The sequence below is a fragment of the Pleurodeles waltl genome, chromosome 4_2 (genome assembly GCF_031143425.1).
Source record: "Pleurodeles waltl isolate 20211129_DDA chromosome 4_2, aPleWal1.hap1.20221129, whole genome shotgun sequence".
NCBI lineage: Eukaryota > Metazoa > Chordata > Amphibia > Caudata > Salamandridae > Pleurodeles > Pleurodeles waltl.
The window spans coordinates 12,083,010-12,105,886 of record NC_090443.1 but is presented as its reverse complement, the minus strand read 5'-3'; the positions used below and the strand labels follow the sequence as shown (position 1 = coordinate 12,105,886).

General features: G+C 44.5%; 1 protein-coding gene across 1 annotated transcript in view; it reads right to left on the bottom strand.

Annotated features, from left to right (window-relative positions):
* The window catches only part of MAN2B1 (mannosidase alpha class 2B member 1), a 271,321-nt gene that overhangs the window by 196,655 nt on the left and 51,789 nt on the right, over positions 1 to 22,877 (bottom strand). The window lies entirely within an intron of this gene.

Genomic DNA, 22,877 nt, shown 5'->3' with positions numbered 1-22,877 from the left:
ACAGAAGAACACAGAAGAACACAGAAGATCACGGAGGGAGATACAAAAAACGAAGAAACAGGGTGCAGAATACCACAGCAGAAGATGAGGAAGAAGAGAAGAGGAGAGAAGACGGGGAGAAGAGGAGTACAGAAGAAGAATACAGACGAGGAGCGAGGAGGAAGAACAGAGAAGAAGGAAAGAGGAAAAGAAGCAGGAGCAGGAGAGAGGGTGAGTAGCGCAGGGCAGAACGAGGGGCTGGGAGGTGGGGGGTACTTACTGTGGGGTGGGTCTCAGGAACTCAGGAACCTGGAGGAGCTGCAGCGGCAGGGGGAGCGACCTACCCTTGGGTCAAGGGTCGCTACCACTGTCGCGCAGCGGCCGCCATATGAGGTAGGAGGGGGGGAGGGGTCAGCTGGGGGCGAATGGGAGCTGGGGGGCGGGGCGTGCAGGAGGTCGCGGCGGGAAAGCGCGAGGGAGGGGGGGACAGGTAGAGTGAGAAGAGCTGGAGGGGGGGTTTAAGGGTGGAGGGGGGAGAGTGTTAGGAGGTTTAGGAGATTAGGGAGAAAGATAGGTGTAGGGTTGTGAAGATAGGGGAGGGGGGGTTGTAGAGGTGGGTGAGGGTGAGAGGTAGAGTGAGGGGATAGGAAGATAGGTAATAGAGGGGGTGGCGGGAGGGGGGGAGAGATAGAGAAATAGGTAGAGAGAAAAGGTAGATAGAGAAATCGATAGATAGGGAAAAAGATAGAGAGATAGGAAGATAGGAAGAGAGGAGGAGGTGGAGAGTGAGGGAGTTGGATAGTGGGATAGAGAGATGGAGAGATAGGTAGATAGGAGGAGTGAGGGAGGTAGAAAGTGAACGGGTTAGATAGGGGAGATAGAGGGGGGGGATGCGAGTGGGGGAGGGGGATGAGGCAGGAGCAGGAGGGCAGGCGCGGGGAGAAGAGGACGGAGGAGGCAGAAGACAAGAAGAAAAGAAGAACAGAAGAACAGAAGAACAGAAGAAAAGAAGAACAGAAGAGCAGAAGACCGGAAGGACTGAAGACCGGAAGAGCAGAAGACCGGAAGAGCAGAAGACCGGAAGAGCAGAAGACCGGAAGAGCAGAAGACCGGAAGAGCAGAAGACCGGAAGAGCAGAAGACCGGAAGAGCAGAAGACACACAGAAGAACAGAGAGGAGTACAGAAGAACAGAGAAGAATACAGAAGAACACAGAAGAATACAGAAGAAGACAGAGGAAGACAGAAGAATACAGAAGAACACAGAGGGAGACAGAAGAACACCGAGGAAGACAGAAAAACACCGAGGAAGACAGAAGAAGACAGAAGAAGACAGAAGAAGACAGAAGAAGACAGAAGAAGACAGAAGAAGACAGAAGAAGACAGAGGAAGACAGAGGAAGACAGAGGAAGACAGAAGAAGACAGAGGAAGACAGAGGAAGACAGAAGAAGACAGAGGAAGACAGAGGAACACAGAAGAACACAGAAGAACACAGAAGAACACGGAGGGAGATACAAAAAACGAAGAAACAGGGTGCAGAATACCACAGCAGAAGATGAGGAAGAAGAGAAGAGGAGAGAAGACGGGGAGAAGAGGAGTACAGAAGAAGAATACAGACGAGGAGCGAGGAGGAAGAACAGAGAAGAAGGAAAGAGGAAAAGAAGCAGGAGCAGGAGAGAGGGTGAGTAGCGCGGGGCAGAACGAGGGGCTGGGAGGTGGGGGGTACTTACTGTGGGGTGGGTCTCAGGAACTCAGGAACCTGGAGGAGCTGCAGCGGCAGGGGGAGCGACCTACCCTTGGGTCAAGGGTCGCTACCACTGTCGCGCAGCGGCCGCCATATGAGGTAGGAGGGGGGGAGGGGTCAGCTGGGGGCGAATGGGAGCTGGGGGGCGGGGGCGTGCAGGAGGTCGCGGCGGGAAAGCGCGAGGGAGGGGGGGGGACAGGTAGAGTGAGAAGAGCTGGGGGAGGGGGGTTTAAGGGTGGAGGGGGGAGAGTGTTAGGAGGTTTAGGAGATTAGGGAGAAAGATAGGTGTAGGGTTGTGAAGATAGGGGAGGGGGGGTTGTAGAGGTGGGTGAGGGTGAGAGGTAGAGTGAGGGGATAGGAAGATAGGTAATAGAGGGGGTGGCGGGAGGGGGGGAGAGATAGAGAAATAGGTAGAGAGAAAAAGGTAGATAGAGAAATCGATAGATAGGGAAAAAGATAGAGAGATAGGAAGATAGGAGGAGGTGGAGAGTGAGGGAGTTGGATAGTGGGATAGAGAGATGGAGAGATAGGTAGATAGGAGGAGTGAGGGAGGTAGAAAGTGAACGGGTTAGATAGGGGAGATAGAGGGGGGGATGCAAGTGGGGGAGGGGGATGAGGCAGGAGCAGGAGGGCAGGCGCGGGGAGAAGAGGACGGAGGAGGCAGAAGAGCCGAAGGCAGAAGACAAGAAGACAAGAAGAAAAGAAGACCAGAAGAAAAGAAGAACAGAAGAGCAGAAGACCGGAAGAGCAGAAGACCGGAAGAGCAGAAGACCGGAAGAGCAGAAGACCGGAAGAGCAGAAGACCGGAAGAGCAGAAGACCGGAAGAGCAGAAGACCGGAAGAGCAGAAGACCGGAAGAGCAGAAGACCGGAAGAACAGAAGACCAGAAGAACACAGAAGAAGACAGAAGAAGACAGAAGAAGACAGAAGAAGACAGAAGAAGACAGAAGAAGACAGAAGAAGACAGAAGAAGACAGAAGAAGACAGAAGAAGACAGAAGAACAGAGAAGAATACAGAAGAACACAGAGGAAGACAGAAAAACACAGAGGAAGACAGAAGAAGACAGAAGAAGACAGAAGAAGACAGAGGAACACAGAAGAACACGGAGGGAGATACAAAAAACGAAGAAACAGGGTGCAGAATACCACAGCAGAAGATGAGGAAGAAGAGAAGAGGAGAGAAGACGGGGAGAAGAGGAGTACAGAAGAAGAATACAGACGAGGAGCGAGGAGGAAGAACAGAGAAGAAGGAAAGAGGAAAAGAAGCAGGAGCAGGAGAGAGGGTGAGTAGCGCGGGGCAGAACGAGGGGCTGGGAGGTGGGGGGTACTTACTGTGGGGTGGGTCTCAGGAACTCAGGAACCTGGAGGAGCTGCAGCGGCAGGGGGAGCGACCTACCCTTGGGTCAAGGGTCGCTAGGCCCCGACGGGGGATCGAAATTACCCCGAAGGGCCACCGGAGCTCTTCAAGATTCGGTGTCGATTTGTTCTAACTAACCCGATACCGAACGAAACAATACCGACGATTTTTTCCGAGATTCTAACTAACTTTCCGCCCCGAAACACGGAGCGAAAAGGACCACATCCGAACCCGATGGAAGAAAAAAAACAATCTAAGATGGAGTCGACGCCCATGCGCAATGGAACCGAAAGGGGAGGAGTCCCTCGGTCTCGTGACTCGAAAAGACTTCTTCGAAGAAAAACAACTTGTAACACTCCGAGCCCAACACCAGATGGCGGGATGTGCACAGCATGTGTATCTGCAGCTACACATGCCATCTAACGCATGGTTACTCCATGATAAGCTGATGGGTAAGTATCTGGGTCATTGTCTGGGATGGGATCAGGGTCATAAAGATCCCATGGGTCTGCCGTATCTCCTTGTGAATATAACAAATGTGTTAAAGGCATTGGTGGTGGGCTGTTGTGAGGTGAGACAGATAACTGGAGAATAAGGAGGAGAAGTATGAAGAGGTATTGGACTTCTTTTGTTTTTGCACCTTTGCTGGTGGCTCTACAGAGTCCATTTCCTCTTAGAAAGCCAGCTTTCTTTTTGTTTTTAAAGGAGGTGCAGTGATCATTCTTCCTGTCTCTTTATGGCTCTGTATTCTGGATTGTCGCACCTCCATGATTTGTAAAATTGGCTCAATGTCAGGCTCTTCCTCAGAGGTTTTATGGGATTCTCTCAATTTTTTAAAGTCCTTGTTCCTCTGTATATGTGGATTTTTTCGGCTCCAAAGTTTGTTTTTTTGGTCCCAAAAAGGTAGCAGAAGGTCTCGGCTCTGAAGCCGACTGACGAATTTTCGGCTCCGAAGAATGGGCTTCTTTACTGGAGTCTGAAACAGAGCCTTTAACAGATTTACTTGACTCCGAATTGGACAGAGGAGTGACCTTTTTTTGTCACCAACCCCAAAGGACGCTCACCAACAGTCTTTTCGGGCCAAACCATGGCCTTCCGACCATGGTGCACCCAAGGCCTTTAAATGTCTTTTGTGAAGGGGTGTAGGGGCAGACATACTCACATACTGTCCAGCTGTGATGGGTCTGTCGTCTTCAGACTCTTGTTCAGAATCGGTGTCTCGGATGGAGACTGCTGACTGCGCCTGCTCTTCTTCAGCGACGTCGAGATGTTCACTGCTTTTTTACGCCATTTAAAGTGTTTCTAGCTCTCCAATCTCGGAGGGTCTTCTTTGATCGAAATGATACAGGCCTCACAATCTTCCACCCGATGGTCTGGAGAAAGGCACAAATTACAAACCAAGCGCTGGTCTGTATAGGGGTACTTTGCATGGCACCGAGGGCAGAATCGGAATGGAGTCCGATCCATCAGGCTTTGCAAGCGGTAGGCCCGAATAGGCTAGAGTTGTGTGCACGCGCCCCAAAGGGCAAAAAAGAAGGTTCTGACAGTACTACCGGTTCGAAGCTAGATGGGAAACGTGATCAAAACAATACCAACGAATAAGGTTTTCTGAGGTTTTCCGAATCAAAATCTCAGAGCAAGAGGAAACACATCTGAACCCGACCGCGGAAAGAAAACAATCTAACAATGGAGTCGATACCCATGCACAATGAAACCGAGAGGAGTCACTCGATCCCGTGACTCCAAAAAGACTTCTTCGAAGAAAAACAACTTGTAACACTCCGAGCCAAACACTAGATGTCGGAAGGCATATGCATAGCATGTGAATCTGCAGCTACACATGCCATTGAACATATATACATACATTATATATATATATATATATATATATATATATATACACACACAAACACACACACACCCACCCACCTCCTCCCCCCCCCCCCCCCGAGATCTAGATGTTAATTTTTTTTTATGTTTACAGGTGCATAGTATGCAGAGGCTCTGTAATGGGATCAGTTTTGGTCAGCTTTCCGATTATAGCAGGGTTCTAAATAAACCAGCACTTTCATTATGCCAGAGTCCGAACTATAAATCTATCAAGTACTATAGTGTAATCTAATTGTACTGTTGCTTTGTTTGTTTCTTACTAAGAAAGCACCTTATGACTGCTCTGAAATGAAAATTTTACTTACCCAGTAAGCATACATTTGTGCCATGTAGTACTGTAGATTCATATGCTTAGCATAAGTCCGCCATCTAGTGTTCTAGGGCTCGGGAGGAATGGCAATTCCTCTTGCTTGCAATGCACATGGTCCTAGATTCCATTGTTATAGACTGTTTTGCTTGGCGGGTGAGGATGGAGTGCAAGAATGATGTATCCTAGTGAAATGACCATGCAACAATAATGTAATATGCATATACTTATAATCTGCAATCCACACAGGTATCCGGGAAGGAGGATGAGCTTATGTGACTCTACAGCACTACATGCCACAAACTGATGCTTACTAGGGAAGTAACATTTTCCATTTGAGGCATGTGGGACTGTAGATACACATGCTTTGTATAGACTGTTAAGCTGTTCCCCTCTATATGCAGTGGCTAACCTGTGTGGGTTGCACCTGTTTGAAATAAGGTTCTTTGAACCGATAGACCCACATTGGCTTGTTGACGGGCCATGGCATCTACACAGTGATGTTTTGTAAATGTGCGCAGTGTGGTCCATGTAGCTGCCTTACATATGCCGGAATTGGGTCGATTTCTTGCAAATCGAAAGGAAGCTCCCTTTTTCTGAGTAGAATGAGCTTTAGGAGGGATAGGAAGCGTTGGTTTGGCTTTAGCATAACAAGTTTGGATATATTTTACAATCCAGCTTGAAATACTCTATTTAGAAATGGCTCTTCCTTGATGTGGCTTCGAGAATGCAACAAAGAGTTGTGTTTTTCTAAATGACTGGGTTCTGACAATATAATACATAAGAGCTGTTTTTACATCCAGTGTGTAGAACTCTTTCCACAACCAAGTCAGGTTGGGGAAAAAAATACTGGTAACTCAATAGATTGATTTAAGCGGAACCCTAAGTGGACTAATTCTTTTGAGGCCCTCAAAACAAAAAAATAAACAAACCTTAAATTACAGAGATTCTGAGTATAGAGGTGTGTTCTCAATTTTGCAGATATGTAGCGAATGCCGCTGGCGGTAGCCTTATGGAAGTGAAAGCTAACCCAGAGGTATGTAAGTGAGCAGGTAGCATACAATGCTGAACTTTTGCTGTTAAAGGGTCAATATTATTTGAATGACAATAGTGAATGAAACGTTTGCACTTTGCCAGGTAACAGGCTCTAGTAGTGGTTCTTCTTGCTTCTTTAAGGATATCCATACACTGTTGAGGTAGATTTAAGTCTCTAGATTCTGAGATCTCAGGAGTCAGATAGCAAGATTGAGCGATCTTGGGTTTGGATGCCATAATGCTCCCTGGTGTTGTGTTAGGAGGTCCTGCCTGTTGGAAGTACCTGGTGTGGAACCTCGGAGTTCTACTAATGTGGTGAACCATGGTTGTCTCACACATGTGGGAGCTACTAGGATGAGGGTTTGAGATGTCTGTTGAAGTCTGAATTACGAACAGAAGCAGTGGGAGAGATTGAAAGGTGTAAGCAAATATCCCCAACTACGTCACCCATACTGACTTACCCTTGGATTGTGGGAACCTGGAAACAAAGTTTGGGAATTTGGTATTTTCTGCTGTGAAGAGGTCTATGGCTGGGTGACCCCCACTGTTGGAAGAATGGGAGAAGGACTTGTGGTTTGAGCTCCCACTCGTGGACATGTTGGCACTTCCTTCTCAGGAGATCTGCAAAGTCGTTGTCTACTCCCGGTATGTACTCTACTTACAGGTGAATGAGGTGGAGAGCCCACCTCCAAATGGTTTGGGCTAGATGAGATAGTTGAATTGACCTAGTGCACCCCTGCTTTTGCAGATCCTACATGGTAGTCATGTTGTCTGTTTTGTTGAGAATCATCTTGCTGATGAGGAAGGAACGCTTTCAGTGCTAAATGAACAGCTAGCAGCCTGAGGTGATTGATATGGAGATGGGTTTGACCGGGACCCTGTATAGTCAACTCCTGTGAGTGCACTCCCCAACCTGTGCATGATGCATCTGATGTTAAGCTTCTCTGCAGAACAGGATCTAGGAAAGAGTGTCCTTTTAGAAGTTTGTTATCATTCCAACTCTGCAGAGAGTGGCGAGCTTGACGACTGAGCAGCACTAGATCTTCCAGTTGTCTGCCCACTTGAGTCCATTGATACGCTAAGCATTCCTGCAACAGGCACATATTGAGTCTGGCATGAGGTACTATGGCTATACATGATGCTATGGTGCCCAGGAGGCACATGACTGTTCTTATTGCTATCTGCCAAAAAGGCTGAATCTGTGGAATAAGTGCTTGGAAGGGCTGCATCCTTGCTGCATTTGGGTAAGCTATCCCTGCATGAGAGTTGAGGATGGCTCCTAAGTAAGGTTGTATTTGAAGAGGTTGTAGGTGGGACTACTGACTGTGAAACCTAGTCGGTGAAGCAAGTCTACAGTAGATTGAGTGTTCTGAAAACATCTCTGATAATTTGTGCTCTTGATGAACTAGTCATCTTGATAGGGGAAAACGTGTATGTTTTACCTGCGCAAATGAGCTGCTACTACTGCTAGACATTGGGTAAACATCCTGGAAGCTGTAGTGACCCCAAATTTAAGTACTTTGAACTGAAAGGGTTTTCAATTTAGAAGAAAATCGGAGATATTATCGATGTGCTGGGTGAACTGGATTGTGAAAGTAAGAGTCCTTCAGTTCCAATGCATCCATGATGTAGCTTTGTTGTACTAGTGGAATGATATCGTGCAGAGTGACCATGTGGAAGTGCTTTGAGAGAATGTACCCGTTTAGGGGACTGAGGTCTGGAATTGGCCTTAGAGACCTGTCCTTCTTGGGACGAACAAATTAAATTAAACAGAAACTTATGCCTTGATACTGTAATGACACAGGTTCTACAGCTCTCTTTTGTAGAAGATATGTTACTTTCTCTTTGAGCAGTTGCTGATGCTCTATTAACAGTCCGAGTGTGAGGTGGAACATTTGGAGGTGTTGAGGTGAGCGCCAGGCAATAACCATGTTGGATAATATCCATGATGGATAATATCCAACACCCACTGGTTGGAGGTGATATTCCGCCAAGCGGGAAAGAATTATTGAAGCCTTCCCCCCGCACTCACCCCCCAACAGATGTAGTATGGTCAGGGGGTGATTCTTAGGTAAGTCAAGGTTTTATGGCGGTGGCAGATGGATTAGCATAACACCTACCTCTGCCCCTAGAATGGTTACCTCTGTATGAACCTTTATAGTATCCCATAGGCAATATATTCTGTGACTGGGAGGCGCTAACATGAGGTGGAGGGGTCTGAAGATCTGGAGTGACGAAATGTACCTCATTGCACAGATGTTTGTAGAGCCCCTGTAGCTTTGCCCAGCTCATTATCTTCTTTCTTTTTTTCAAGTAGAATATCTACTGGAAGACCAAAAAGGTGTTCCCCATCAAAAGGAAGTGCAAAGATATTTTTCTGCATTTCAGGATTAAAACCTGAAACCTTAAGCTGGGTATGTAGTTAAAGAGTACACTTGTATTATTTCCTCTTGTGGCTTCAAGAAGAGCAGAGCGTATAGATGTTTTAGCAATTACTTAGCCCTCTGAGGCAATATAAAACACTCGTTTTTAGAGTACTCCAGGAGATGATGGAGGAGTCCCTCCATTTCATCCCAGTGTGCCCGGTCATAACGGGAGAGGGGACCAAAGGAGTTGGCAATTCTCAACTGATTGGCCTATTGTGCCGATCCCATAACTCCTGATTACTTCCACTCAATGGGGTGGGTGCGAGAAACAGCGACAGGCTGCAGTACCAATGAAAAAGTGTTTTGTAACCAATCCTCGTTACCAAAGGAAAACTCCCATTCCCAGGTGCATCCTTAACAGGAAAGCTTTGTTCCACAACTCGTTTCAACCAACAGATCTTTGTTGCACCCATAATGCAAACAGTAGTGCCCAACCACTTTTAAAAAACATTCAATAAACAACTGAAATGGTAGAAATACCTAAAAATTTATATTAACGCAGGTTTTTGTGTTCCATTTTCTTTACGAAACATTGTGCAACAAAAAACAATATGTATATACATAAATATTACCATATTGTCACAATTAATTTTGGTAAACAGATATATGTTCGTAGTATATCCCAAAATGCCAGGCCTAACTAGTAATTACGCGATTTGTAGAAAAAAAGAAAGAAAAAAAAAGCAAAACTAAAAAAAAAGTGGCTAATTGATGTGAAGTCGTGTGCAGATGTATGATCAGCCTTATGTTATACAAAACAGCATTTAAGAGATGTCGTGTTTACATATCTCACAAAGCCAAGTGGCTTCTCTTGCACCCATAACTACCAAGTTCCTATGAATGTGGTAAAATATTATTTTAAACATAAGTGCCACTCCCAATACCAACACTCCAAGTGCCACTCCTGATACTGAATTGCCAAGATGAAAAACTACACGTAAGTACTAAGAAATTTCATCAAAAACATTCATTCTCATGACATCATACAGTTTTCCTGGATATGAGTGCCTAATATTCTATAAATTATATATATATATATATATATAAATAAAATCTCTCTTCAAGATCTTCAAAAGTCAGATTAACAAAGTCCACATTTCCCTATGAAAAAATATTATATAAAGAAAAAAAAAAAAAACAGAAGAATGAAGGAAACTTAACAGAGAAACATAGATCATTTAATTGGAAACAGCGGCACCGTAAATGATACAACAAGAGATGTAGCATTCCCAAAAATCTTTAAAGAACTGAAAGAAGGGGGAGCTATTGCCCATTGTGGACATGTAGTTCCTTGCCGCAGTTGAAACTGCCAGGGAACATGCTGTTAAGCAGCACAATATACTCAGATTCCAGTCTCCTCATCCTTCTTTCCCTGTCTCCATCTCATTGATTTGCTGGCACCCTGTCAATACCAAAAAACAGCTCATCATTACCACCTGCATGAACCTGATACCAATGTCTTGCAATAGGGTCATTTTGATCTCTATTTTTAATTGCCCTATGATGCTCTAGAATTTTTTTTTCCTGGAAAAATAGTGCTGCCAACATATGACAGACCACCGGGACACTGCAAGACATACCACAAAATCACTAGTAAAGGTTAGGAACTTTTGTATTTTCTTTGATGTTCCGGTTGGTAGCATGTAAATGTTCTATTTATACTGTGTTGACATGATTTCACTTGCCACATTTATTTTTAAAAAAACAACAAAAAAAAAAAACACAACTTGTTCTCACAGCCGGGAACCTGTCGTGTACTTTGAAGTGTCATAACTATGTACCAAATGTCCTTCGGAGAATTATTCTTTCTATAGGTAACCTAGAGAATGAAAAACACCAATTTGCCTATTATTGGATCAGATTTTATTAAATACAAGTGTTTGTCCGTCATGCGCTTAACCCTCATAGACTCACAATTGAATGTGGTAATGTACAAGTTATTTACCTTCAGTAACGATATATCTGGTAGAGACATATTCTAGTTCCAGATTCCTTACCTTAGAATTTTCTCCCAGGCGTCAGACTGGTTCAGGAGATTTGTTTCTTCGAGCAATACTCTTGCACGTCAGTCAAGTCCACGGGCATCACTGGCGTTTTAGTAACCACTTTTCCCCAAAAACTCTACATTAGGGGACCACCCCTAATGAAAGTTTGCTTTCCACAGAGGCTGCAACAGTAATACAGCAGTTACCTATGGGACTAAATGTTGTACAGTTAAATTCTGTACAGTTATCTTCTGTTTATGTATATTTTCTGTTTAGTTGGTATACTAACACCATATATGTTTAATGGCTAATGAGACATTCTCAGCTTTACTTTAATTGATAAATACAATTTGGGAAGTAATCTAACCACAAAAAAATGTATTGATCACATTTTTTGATAAAGAATGACATAATCTATCCCGGCTTGGTTGAACCCCCATTGGTTTTGTCAGTTTTGTGCCCAGACCAAGCATGGGTTATTGGGTCACCCTCTATTTTTGATACAATCTTGGCCAAAGCATAGCATATTTTGATGCAAAGAAGTACCCATAGTGAGATGGTACGTTTTTGCACCGCCTTCCCCTTTCTTCACACCTACATATCCAACAAAGAGTTGATCGTCCACCTGGACATCTTTAGTACGACTGAGATAGAACGCCAACGCTCTTTTTGGATCCAGGCAGTAGAGTCTCTCCTTTTGTGTGTAAAAAGTAGGCAAAGTTAAGGAATGGCCTACGTGAAAAAGAGTAACGACTTTGGAAAGGAAGTATTAGTGCGTAACACCACTTTGTCAGGGTGCACAGACAAAAATGGGGGCTTAAAAGATAGAGCCTGAAGCTCACTCACTCTGCGAGCAGAAGTGATGGCATCTAGAAAAACAGTTTTGAAAGTAAGGAGCCGTAAGGGACAATTGTGCATTGGCTCAAAGGGAGTACACATCAAGTAAGTACGTACCAGATTGAGGTCCCACTGAGGCATGATAAACGGAGTGGGTGGAAACAAATGGGTGAGACCCTTAAGGAATCGACTAACAGGAGACTTAAAGAGTGAAGGCTGATCAGGCAACCTAAGAAAAGCTGAAATAGTTGATAAATAACCTTTAAAATGTGTCCAAAGCAGAGCCCTGATGGACTGAAGAGAATGAACAAAAGAATCTCAGAAAGAGGAGCAGAGGGGAATCAGATTTGTTGGTACACCATGCCACAAATTTATGCCAATGACAGGCGTATGCCGATTTGGTGGAGGGACGCCTGGCTGCCAAGATAACATCACAGGCTTGGGTTGGAAGGTCAAAAGCCGTGAACTGCCACCGCTAAATCTCCACGCACAAAGGTGGTGATTGGACAGGTTCGGGTGGAGAACCGTCCCCTGCTGCTGTGACAGAAGATCCCCCCCGAAGGGGCAGTCTGAGTTGAGGATCAGTGGCCATGCTCAATAGCTCTGGATACCATGAACTTCATGCCTAGTATGGAGCCACCAAGATGACGGGCACAGTCGTTCCTGATCTTCTTGAGAACTCTGAACAGAAGTGGCATAGGCGTAAAGGAGGCCGGAATTCCACTGGATACTAAAAAAGGGTCCAAGCAAGTGCCGCCTTGGAAACTCCAACACACAAAACAGCTGACATTACACGCTTTGTGCAGAGACAAAAAGATCCAACCAAGGCTCTCCCCACTGCTGAAAGAGACCTTGCGCCACCTCCGGATGGAGACACCATTCATGATCAGCTATGCATCAACAGCTGAGTTCATCTGCTCTGGCGTTCAGAGAGCCCATCAGATGTTGAACCGCCAAGGTGATGTCCTGATGTGTCAGCCATGTCCAAAGGCATAGTGCCTCCTGACAAAAGGGCCCAGGACCCTATTCTGCCCTGTTGTTTGCAGTACCACATGGAGGTAGTGTTGCCCGTGAACACTTGCACTACTTTCCCTTTGAGAGAGGGAAGAAATGCTTTTAACGCAAACTTGATCGCCTGGAGCTCCAAAAGATAGAAATGAAGATCAGAATATGCCGGTGACCAGAGGCCTCTGATCTCCGCCTCTCCCATGTGGTCGCCCCAAGTGATGAGTCTGTCACTATGGATTGATTTGGTTGGGGGAAGGGAGAGGGTTTTGCCGTTGACCAAATGCAGGTCATTCACAGTCCCCTCAGAGATCTGGACCATGTCGGGGATATTTCACTGATGCTGCGTTCATTGGAACTTCAAGTCCCACTGCAGAGCCCGCATATGCCATCTGGCATGTGTCACTAGCAGGATGCAGGAGGCCATGAGGCCCAGCAGCCTCAGAGTCAGTCTCACTGAAACCCAAGATAGAGGCTGAAAGATCAGAATCATAGCCTGAATATCCTGGACTCACGTTTCTGGAGGACAGTCCCGAAACTGCACCTTGTCCAGAACAGCTCAGATAAAAGTGTGTGTGTAGGAAGCTGGCTCTGTATACACTATATCAAAATGAGATAGTGTGCGGAGAGTCCAGGGTTTCCCCAGAGGCTTAACAGATGATAAAGTAGATGATACTAATGATCTCTTTTGTGGTAGTGTGGTCAAGCAGTTAGGCTGATCAGAGAATAATGTAAAGCATTTGTTGTACATACACCCACACAATAAAAGCACACACAATGACTCAACTCCAGACCAATGTTTTTTATATTAAAAAAAAAAAAATATATATATATATATATATTTTCTTAATTAATGTATTTTTAGAACCACAAGATGCAAGTTGCAGGTAAGTACTTGTCTCTAGTGGCAGGTTGGCACAGACCAGTCAGTCCTACACTAGAGGATTGGGTAAAATACAGGACCATCTCTAAGATGCTCTGTGTGTGCATTTTATTTTATAAATCCCACACTGGCATCAGTGGAGTTTTATTGTGCTGAGAAGTTTGATATTAAACTTTCCAGTTAAGCCATTACGGAGCTGTGGAGTTTGAAATGTCAAACTCCCAGACCATATACGTAATATGGCCACACTGTACTTACAATGTCTAAGAATTGACTTAGACTCTGTAGGGGCATATTGCTCATGCAGCTATGCCCTCACCTGTGGTATAGTGCACCCTGCCTTAGGGCTATAAGCCTGCTAGAGGGGTGACTTACCTATGCCACGGGCAGTATTTTTTGTCGGCATGGCACCCTGAGGGGTATGCCATGTCGACTTTGCAGATTGTGTGTGTTGGTGGAGAGAAAAATGCAATGGCAGTGTGCTTGTTTGGTGAGGGGTCCCTTAGGGTGGCACAACACATGCTGCAACCCTTAGGGACCTTCCCTGGTCACAGTGTCCTTGGTACCACTGGTACATTTTACAAAGGACATATCTGTGTACCAGAGGTGTGCCAATTGTGGAAACAATGGTAAATTTTTAGGGAAACCCACCTGTCCGTAGTGATGGATTCCCAGTGGGGGCGGTGATAGCGAAGGCTGCCGCCAACTGGACCAGAGTGAGGGGACAGACTAGGAGGGTTTGGAGGCTGCAGCAGGGGCAGGGTGGTCTGGGCAGACCTCTGGTTCCCTGTCCCACCACCATGTTGGATTCTGCGTCCAAGTCCATGCAGCAGCTGAACAGCCTGAGTGGCACGGTGGCTGGGAAAGGGATGTGACAGTGAGCCCCTTCCATTGCCAAGAAAGGGGCAAAAGGCGAACTGTTGGGGACAAGGGGCAGTGGAAAGACTGAGGGACAGCACCGTAGCCCAGGAGTCCTTGAACCTTACCGAAGTAGAGTCCATCTTGTCTCCAAAGAGACGGGAGCTATCAAAGTGCATGTCCATAAGGTTTCTGTTGGACATCCCCTAAGAAACCAGATGCTTGGAAACCAGATGCTTGGAAACCAGACGTGGCACCTCAAGTCCACCATCGTCGCAACCGATTTACCTAGAGAGTCAGTCGTGTCATGCCCAGCCCAGATCGGATAGTGAACTTTGCCACATATCTCCCATCTGTGACAGCTTGGTAGACGATAGCACAGGCCTCCTCCGGTATCTGCAGCAGAACGTGCACAACCGTATCTCATGGAGAGAGTATAGAAGCCGAAAAGGCATATGGTGTTCCCTAACCGCAGCGCTAGACTGAAGGAAGAAAAACATCATCTTCCCAAATTGTTCCAGCCTTTGATTCCCCTATCTAGGGTTGCGGAAGGGAATGAGCCTGAGGATGCCTGGATAACAAGGCTCTCAGGCGAGGGGTGTTGGGGCAGGAATTTAGGGTCGTTCGGGGCGGGCCGATGGCGGATTGTAATTGTCCTGTTCACAGGGGCCCCTGTGTTGGGTCTGGACCACGTACCCAAAATGACATTGTTGAGGGCTTCATTGAATGAAAGAAGAGGCTCAGAGGTGGAAGTCCCTGGTTGAAGCACCTCTGTCAGGAGGTTAGACCTGACCTGAACAGTAGACAGCTCAAGGCCAAGGGCCTCAGCCGCCCCACTGACCACCACAGAATAAGTTGATCCCTCCGCCATAGCCACAGTAGTAGGACAGCATTTTTTTGTAATAAAAACTTTTTGTCCTTCCTTCAGCCTTCTTACAGGGTGTCCTCATTATTTTAATGGGACACCATCTTTCAGCAAACCTGGCCACCATTCTTCCCTGTTCTATTTCAAACAAACATGGAGTGCTGCAATTCTGTTTCGTCCTGAGTATTTCCCCAGAGGGGATATTCCACTTCAATCTGTTTGGGTGGTGACTGCGTGCATGTAATATGCAATAACCTGCCGTTTTTCCTAAAGAGACAAGTATTCACTGTGTCACCTGCTATCTGGACAAAAACATCCAAAAATTCCATCTCCGATTTATGAATATTATGTGTCCATCTCAAATTCAAGTTGTTGTCTGAGATAAATTGCAAAAAAAAAAAAAAAAAAAAATCTTGCAAGTCCTTTTGAGAACCATCCCAGATTAAAAACAAATCATCTATGTATCTGGTCCAGAACACTAGATGTTTTGTCCAGTTTTCATTGTCCGTCCGGACATGTTCAGCCTCCCACCATGCCAAAAACATACAGGCATAGCTCAGCACCAAGCAACTTCCCATTGCATCCCTATCAGTTGTCTGTACCACATCTATGGTTACCATCGTGTAGTCAGGTTTCCATGGGACAGTATTGATTTTATTTCAAAGGTTGGTAATGTCATGGCAGTACAAAGGCAACCCAACAACATAAGGTAACAGAAAAAAAAAAAATCCAGATATACATATTCTATTCTACAGTAGACTGCCGTTGGCTGAAATAATAGGTCTACCGGGCGGACGCTCCTTTTGTCCTCATGTATTTTTGGCAGCATGTAGAAGCATGGTACTGTAGGTTTTTCTAGATGTAAAAACTGGTATTCTTCCAGTCCCAAATTGCCTCACTCAATTAATTAGTTATGATATTGTTGGATAATCTGTCGATATGCAGGAAAACAACTCTTTTCATAACTTCCTGAATGATCCAACTGTACTAGTTTCCTGCACATATCTGTTAACATCCCACAACACCACATTGCCCATAATATATATATATATATATTTTTTCTTACTGGCTTCCCAGATCTTAATCAGTTATTTCACCACAATTTTATGAAAAATCAATGTCATGAGGGGTTATAGGGTTACATTTTGATTTAGAGTTCAAAAACATTTTGACTCTGTCAACTTCCAGCCCTAGACTACTCAAAAGAGCCCTTTCCGACACCCAAACTTTTTCTCCTATTTCCAATGCCCTCAAACAAGCCAAACATTCAATGTCTCGAATACATAAATGATAAAATATGGTCACTAGTTGGTACTGTTTTTATAGGATATTTGGCAGTCCTATACAGGAAATTGTACGGAATAATGAGAATTATTGTTTTTGAGATTATTTCTTAGTATTTGCATGTAGTTTTTCATCTTGGCAATTCAGTATCAGGAGTTGCACTTAGGGTGATGAATTCATTTTTGGTCCTTATTCATAGGAATTTGGTAGGTATGGATGCAAGAGGAGCCACTTGGCTTTGTGAGATAAGTAAACATGACATTACTTAAATGCTGCTATGTGTAACATAAAGCTGATCATACATATGCACAGGATTTCACATCAATTAGCCACTTGTCTTCTAATAAATATTTTCTAAAAAAAATTAAAAAAAATTTTTTTTAAAAAGTCACGTAATTACTAGTTGGTCCTGGCGTTTTGAGATTAAGAACATATTACCGTTTCCAAAAATGAATTATGACAATATGGTAACAATTATGTGAATACATATATGATTTTTTGTTCCACAATGTTTCATAACAAAAATGGAACACAAAAACCTTGATGTAAATATGAAATTTTAGGTATTTCTGCCATTTCTATTGTTTACTGAATTTTCTTTTAAAAGGTGGTTGGGCGCTACTGATTTGCATTATAGGTGCGAGGAGGACCTGTTGGTTGAAACGCATTGCTGAATAAGGCTTTCCTGTTAGAGATGCATCTGAGTGCAAGTTTTCCCTTCAGTAATGAGGATTGGTTACCAAACATACACATATAATAAAAAAAAACGAACAAAAAAAAAAAAAAAACGAACAAAAACAAACAAAACAAAAAAAAAACACGTGCCATGACCCAGTGGTATTTTCTGGAGGGGAAGGCTTTGCTGGATACAGATCCTGGTGTGTGTCTGTATGTGGGTCAGTGTCATAAGTGCCCCATAAGTCTTCTTAAGAGGGAATAGAGGATTGGACCCCATCATCCCCATGTTCCCCAAAAGAATAAAAGCAACCTTGTGGGGAATACTGTGTGTGTCTGCAGGAGGTGAAGGTGGTGGGGCGTGTGCCCGTGGTGCTACAGGTGGTGGTGGACTAATGGACGGTGGACTAGTGGCCTTATCTGCTTTCTTTGTGCTCTGGAGGGCAGGGGAGCTCCAAAGCTTCTCCAAAAGTTAACTGTCTTTTCTTTTCCTTTCCTTTGAATGAGGAGGTGTAGCCCGGATGCGACCGGTGTCTGGGTGTACAACCAGCTGTTTCGTTCTCAAGTCAAGATGTTCCTGTAACCATTCAAGCATGGGTTCCACAGTTTCAGAGCTGTCCCTTTGTTTGGAAAAGTTGTGAGACTCCAGGTCCGAAGTTTCTATGTATAGTATCTCTTGTCCCATGTAATTGGTTTCGGTGCCAAGGTGGATCGAGGTTTCGGCGCTGGTGCTCTTGACTCCGTGTTGGTTCAATGCCAATGACTGGGGAGCATGGATTTTGTGCTGCACTTTGGGTGCCAGGCCAGGGCTAAGCATGTCGGATCCAGCTATTTGGTGTAGACTATGGCCCAAGGGCGGTGGTGGCCTGTGGGAAAACTTTAGTAGGCCAGATTCTGACAGTCGACTGGGATAGTTTACTGAGGCTGGGGCCAGGATGGATCGGGCACAGAACTCAGTTTGTCCTAGTGGAAGGTCTGGGATCTTTAGCTCAGATCCCCAACTGACATCACTGGGGAAGGAGCCCTCATCTGCTGCAGACACCTGGGCTTGGGCCTCGTGGTGATAGTTTTCAGATCCAAAGATGCCTGAAGTGTCGTTGATGATGTGTCTGGACATTAGGGTGTTTTGCACGTCAAACTCACAGTGTCTGATCGGAAAGATCTGCAAGCCTCACAAATGGATTCCTGATGATGCAAAAACAAAACAAAAAAGATTTTAAAACCTAAAAGCACACCTGATGCTGGTTGGTGTTAGGAAACGTGGCATGGCAGCGTGGGCAAAACCTAAAGGGCACCCATTCCAACAGATAGGCTTAGCATGGTCAAGAAATGACCATTTGCCCGAAGGGTGAAGGCCCCCTGGGGTTCGGTCTGCTGGAAGCATATAGAGTGACTGATGAGGAGCTATAATTAACTATAATCAAGGACAATACTGACGTGAAGGCTTAGATGCTAGGAAATGATGATGCCAAGACAGAGCAGAGGAGCAAACGTCTGAACCAAATTGCTGAAGAAAAAAAAACAATCTGACAATGGATTTGAGGATGATGTCTATGGAGGTTATATACATATGTACAATATATTTTTGGAAGAAGTTTACTACGACTACGGGCGTCCGAGGAGGAGGGAGGGCGCATGTGAATCTACAGCACTACACGCCATGAACAGATGTCTACTGGGCAAGTAACATTTTCCGTTCTGTGGCATGTGTGGCTGTAGATACACATGCTTTGCCTCGACTGTAAAGCAGTCCCCTCCAAGAAAGGGGTAGCCTGTAGGAGTTGGAATAGCTTGAAAAGGTGTCTTGAGAACTGCCTGGCCAACATTTGCTTGTAGTGCTTAGGGAATGTGTGTGGTGTAGATCAAGTAGCAGCCTCACAAATATCTGCTATTGGAATGTTTCCTAAAAAGGCCAATGATGCACTTTTTGGTCTGTTAGCGTGTGCTCTGGGTGCTGTAGATAATTGTCTTTTAGCTTTGATAACACGTTTGAATATATTTGACTATCCATCTCGCTATTCCATTCTTGGAAATTGGATTGCCTTTGTGAGACCTTGAAATGCTACAAAAAGCTGTTTAGATTAAGTCCTGTCAATGTAATACATAAAAGCCTGTTTAACATCTAATGTTTGCAAAGCTCTTTCAGCAACTGAATCTGGCTGTGGGAAAAAGACAGGTAACTCAACAGATTGGTTAATGGGAAAGGGTGAAACTACTTTTTTTAGAAATGTAGGGTTTGTCTTAAGGACTACTCTACCTCCATGCATTGGAAAAAGGTTTCTTCTAAAGTGAAAGCCTGTAATTCACTTACATGTCGTAGAGAAGTAATAGCCACCAAAAAAGCAACTTTCAGTGAAAGAAATTGGAGAGAACAGGAATGCATTGGTTTAAATGGTGGACCCATAAGTATAGTAAGGACAATGTTAAGGTTCCATACTGGAGCTAGAGGAACACTGGGAGGCATAACCCTCTTAAGTCCTTCTATAAACGCTTTAATTACAGGAGTACTGGACAAAAATATGTTGTCTGTTTTGGAGGCAAGCAGCTTTAGCTGCTAAATGAAGCTTAAGAGATGAGTATGCTAAATTTGCCTTTTGTAAAATGTAGAAGATAACAAATAATATCATGCACTGATGTTTTGAGAAGATCAACGCGTTTAGGTTGACAGCAGCATACAAAATGTTTCCATTTTGCAACAGAACAATGTTTAGTTGTAGGTTTATGTGCCTCTAAGAAAGTCTATACAATCAGATGGAAGTTGTAAATATCCAAACTATGACTTCAGGAGCCATATCGCAAGATTGAGCATTTTGGGGTCTGGATGTCTAATCTGACCTAGCTTTTGAGTCAAAAGGTCTGGTCTGTTGGGAAATTCCTGGTGGGGAACCACAGACCGATCCAATAGTGTTTTGTACCAAGGATGACTTGCCCATGTGGGGGCTACAAGGATCATGGTGAGTGATGATCGTCTCAGTTTGTGAACCAGAAATGGAATGAGTGGGAGAGGCGGAAAAGAACAAACAAGTATTACTGACCAATTCATCCATAGAGCATTGCCCTTGGACCAAGGGTGTGGGTATCTAAACATGAAGGTTTGGCATTTTGAATTTTCTACGGTGGTGAAGAGATCTATTTCTGGTGTTCCCCAGAGGTGAAAGTATTGGTGAAGTACTTGTGAGTGAAGTTCCCATTTATGGACTTGTTTCTGCATCCTGCTTAGGCAGTCTGGAAACAGTGTCCATGCCTGGGATCTATTCTGCCAGTAAGTAAATGGGATTGTGAACTATCCACTTTCAAATGGTCTGCGCTAGATGTTATTGAGATGAGTGTTCCCCCACCCCCGCTGCAGATTATACTTAGTTGTCATGTTGTCTGTGCGGACTAGAACCACTTTGTGGGAGATTTTTGGCAGAAATGCTTTTAGAGCTAGAAAGACTGCTAGTAACTCCAAGTAGTTGATGTGATACGTTTGTTGAATTGAATCCCATCTGCCCAATATTGTAAGGTTGTTGAGGTGAGGTCCCCAACCTATCTGTCATGCATCTGTAGTGAGAGTGATCTGAGGCACAAAGTCTTGACAGGGCCGCCCTTTTGAAAGGTTGGTAGGATTCCACCACTGCAGAGAGTGGAGAGTCTGGTGGTCCAACAACACTAGGTCCTGAAGATGACCCTGTGACTGAGACCACTGACAAGACAGACACTGCTGTAATGGACGCATGTGTAGTCTGGCATGAGGAACGATGGCAATGCAGGAAGCCATCATCTCCAATAGTTGCATCACAACTCCGAGTGTGTAAGTATGGTTCTGGTGTAATTGAGACAGAAGAGTTTGGAAAGCTTGAATCTGTGCTGGGTATGGGTATGCCAATCCTGAGTGAGTATTGAGAACTACTCCCAGATAAGGCTGTATCTGTGAGGGTTGGAGATGGGATTTGAGAAAGTTTATTGTAAATCCCAGAGTGTGTAAAAGGTTTACTGTGTACAGAGTATGTTTCTGACATTGCTGGATTGTATTGATGAGACAATCGTCCAAGTATGTGAAAACGTGTTGTCTTCTGAGGAATGCAGCCACTTCTGCTAAGTATTTTATGAATACACTGGGAGCGGTTGTTACCCCCAATGGTAGAACCTTTAATTGATCATGTTTTCCCACAATGAAAAAATTTGAGATATTTGCGATGTTCTGGATGTATGGAAATGTATAAAAAAGCATCTTTGAGATCTAATGCTGTGATGTAATCTTTTTGATGTAATAAGGGAATAACATCTTGCAGAGTGGTCATATGAAAATGCTCTGAATGTATGCAAAGGTTGTGAGATCTGAGGCCCAGAACTGGTCTTAATGAGCAGTCTTTCTTAGGTATCAGAAAGTATAGGGAGTATACTCCTAACCCTTGTTGTGCTAGGGGAACTAATTCTATAGCCCCTTTGAGAAGAAAGTATTGTACCTCTTCTTTCAAGAGAAAAAGAGGATCGTGTGAGAGTCCGAGAACATAAGGGGCATATTTGGTGGAGTGGAAATCCCAGAGTGTGGAAATGAGTTCTAACGATGCTGGATAATTGATAGAACCCATTGATCTGTGGTGATATTGGACCATTGGGGATAGAAATCTGCTAGTCTTCCCCCCACTGGGAAGGTGTGTGCTGTGGGGATTGTAAGAAGTCACTGTCTTGTATCTGAGTTAGAACCTCTAGGAGGTGGATGGCTTACTTGTGCTTCTATTTGCACCCATGTAAAAGCCTCTGAAGGAACCTCAATTGTAAATATGTGGTTTGGAAGGCTCACTGGATGATGGCTTGAAACCTCCCCTAAATTATGGCCTACGAAAAGTACCTCTAATTGGTGTAGTTATTAAGGCCCCCATAGCTTTAGCTGTTTTGGAGCCTTTTTTCAGCTTGTCAATAGTGGTATCAACCTCTGGGCCCAATAAGCATTTTTTATCGAAAGGCATGTTGAGAACTGCCTGCTGTATTTCTAGCTTGAAGCCTGAGCACCTCAACCAAGCAAGCCTTAATGTAATAACACTGGTGTTCACACCTCGTGTGGCTGTATCCTCTGCATCAACGGCGCATCTGATTGAATTGTTTTAGATGGCCTGCCCTTCTGAGATTATCTCCTGACCTCTTTTCTGATGTTCTTGTGGAAGATACTGGAGCAGTTCCTCCATTTCATACCAGTGGTCCCGATCATACCTTGCTAGGTGTGCCTGAGTATTAGCAATTCTCCAGTGATTTGCAGCTCGAGCAGCTACCCTTTTGCCCATTGCGTCAAGTTTTTTTTGCTGTCCTTATCAGGGGAGGAGAGTCTTCTGTGGACTGACTATTAGCACCCTTTTGTGCCGTACTTACAACTATAGAGTCTGGTGGTAGTTGTGATTTTATACATGTTGGATCTGAGGGTGCAGCTTTGTATTTCTCATTGACCCTTGGTGTAATCACTCTTGACCTAACAGGTGCTTTGAAGATCTGTGGCATGCCTAAGCATACATGGCAGCATGGGTAGTAACTGACTCTTTATGGAAGTTGGTTACAGTATCAAAGAGGAAAACCTCTTCAATCGGGTCAGTGTGCATATGTACATTATGATATGCTGCCGCCCTTGCAATAACTTGATTGTATGCTGTTGTATCCTCAGGAGGGGAAGGCCTTGCTGGATATAAATGAGGGTCATTTGGGAGTATGGGATCTGGATCATATAAATCCCATGGATCTACATCCTGTGGAACATCATCCAAGGCATCTCTATGA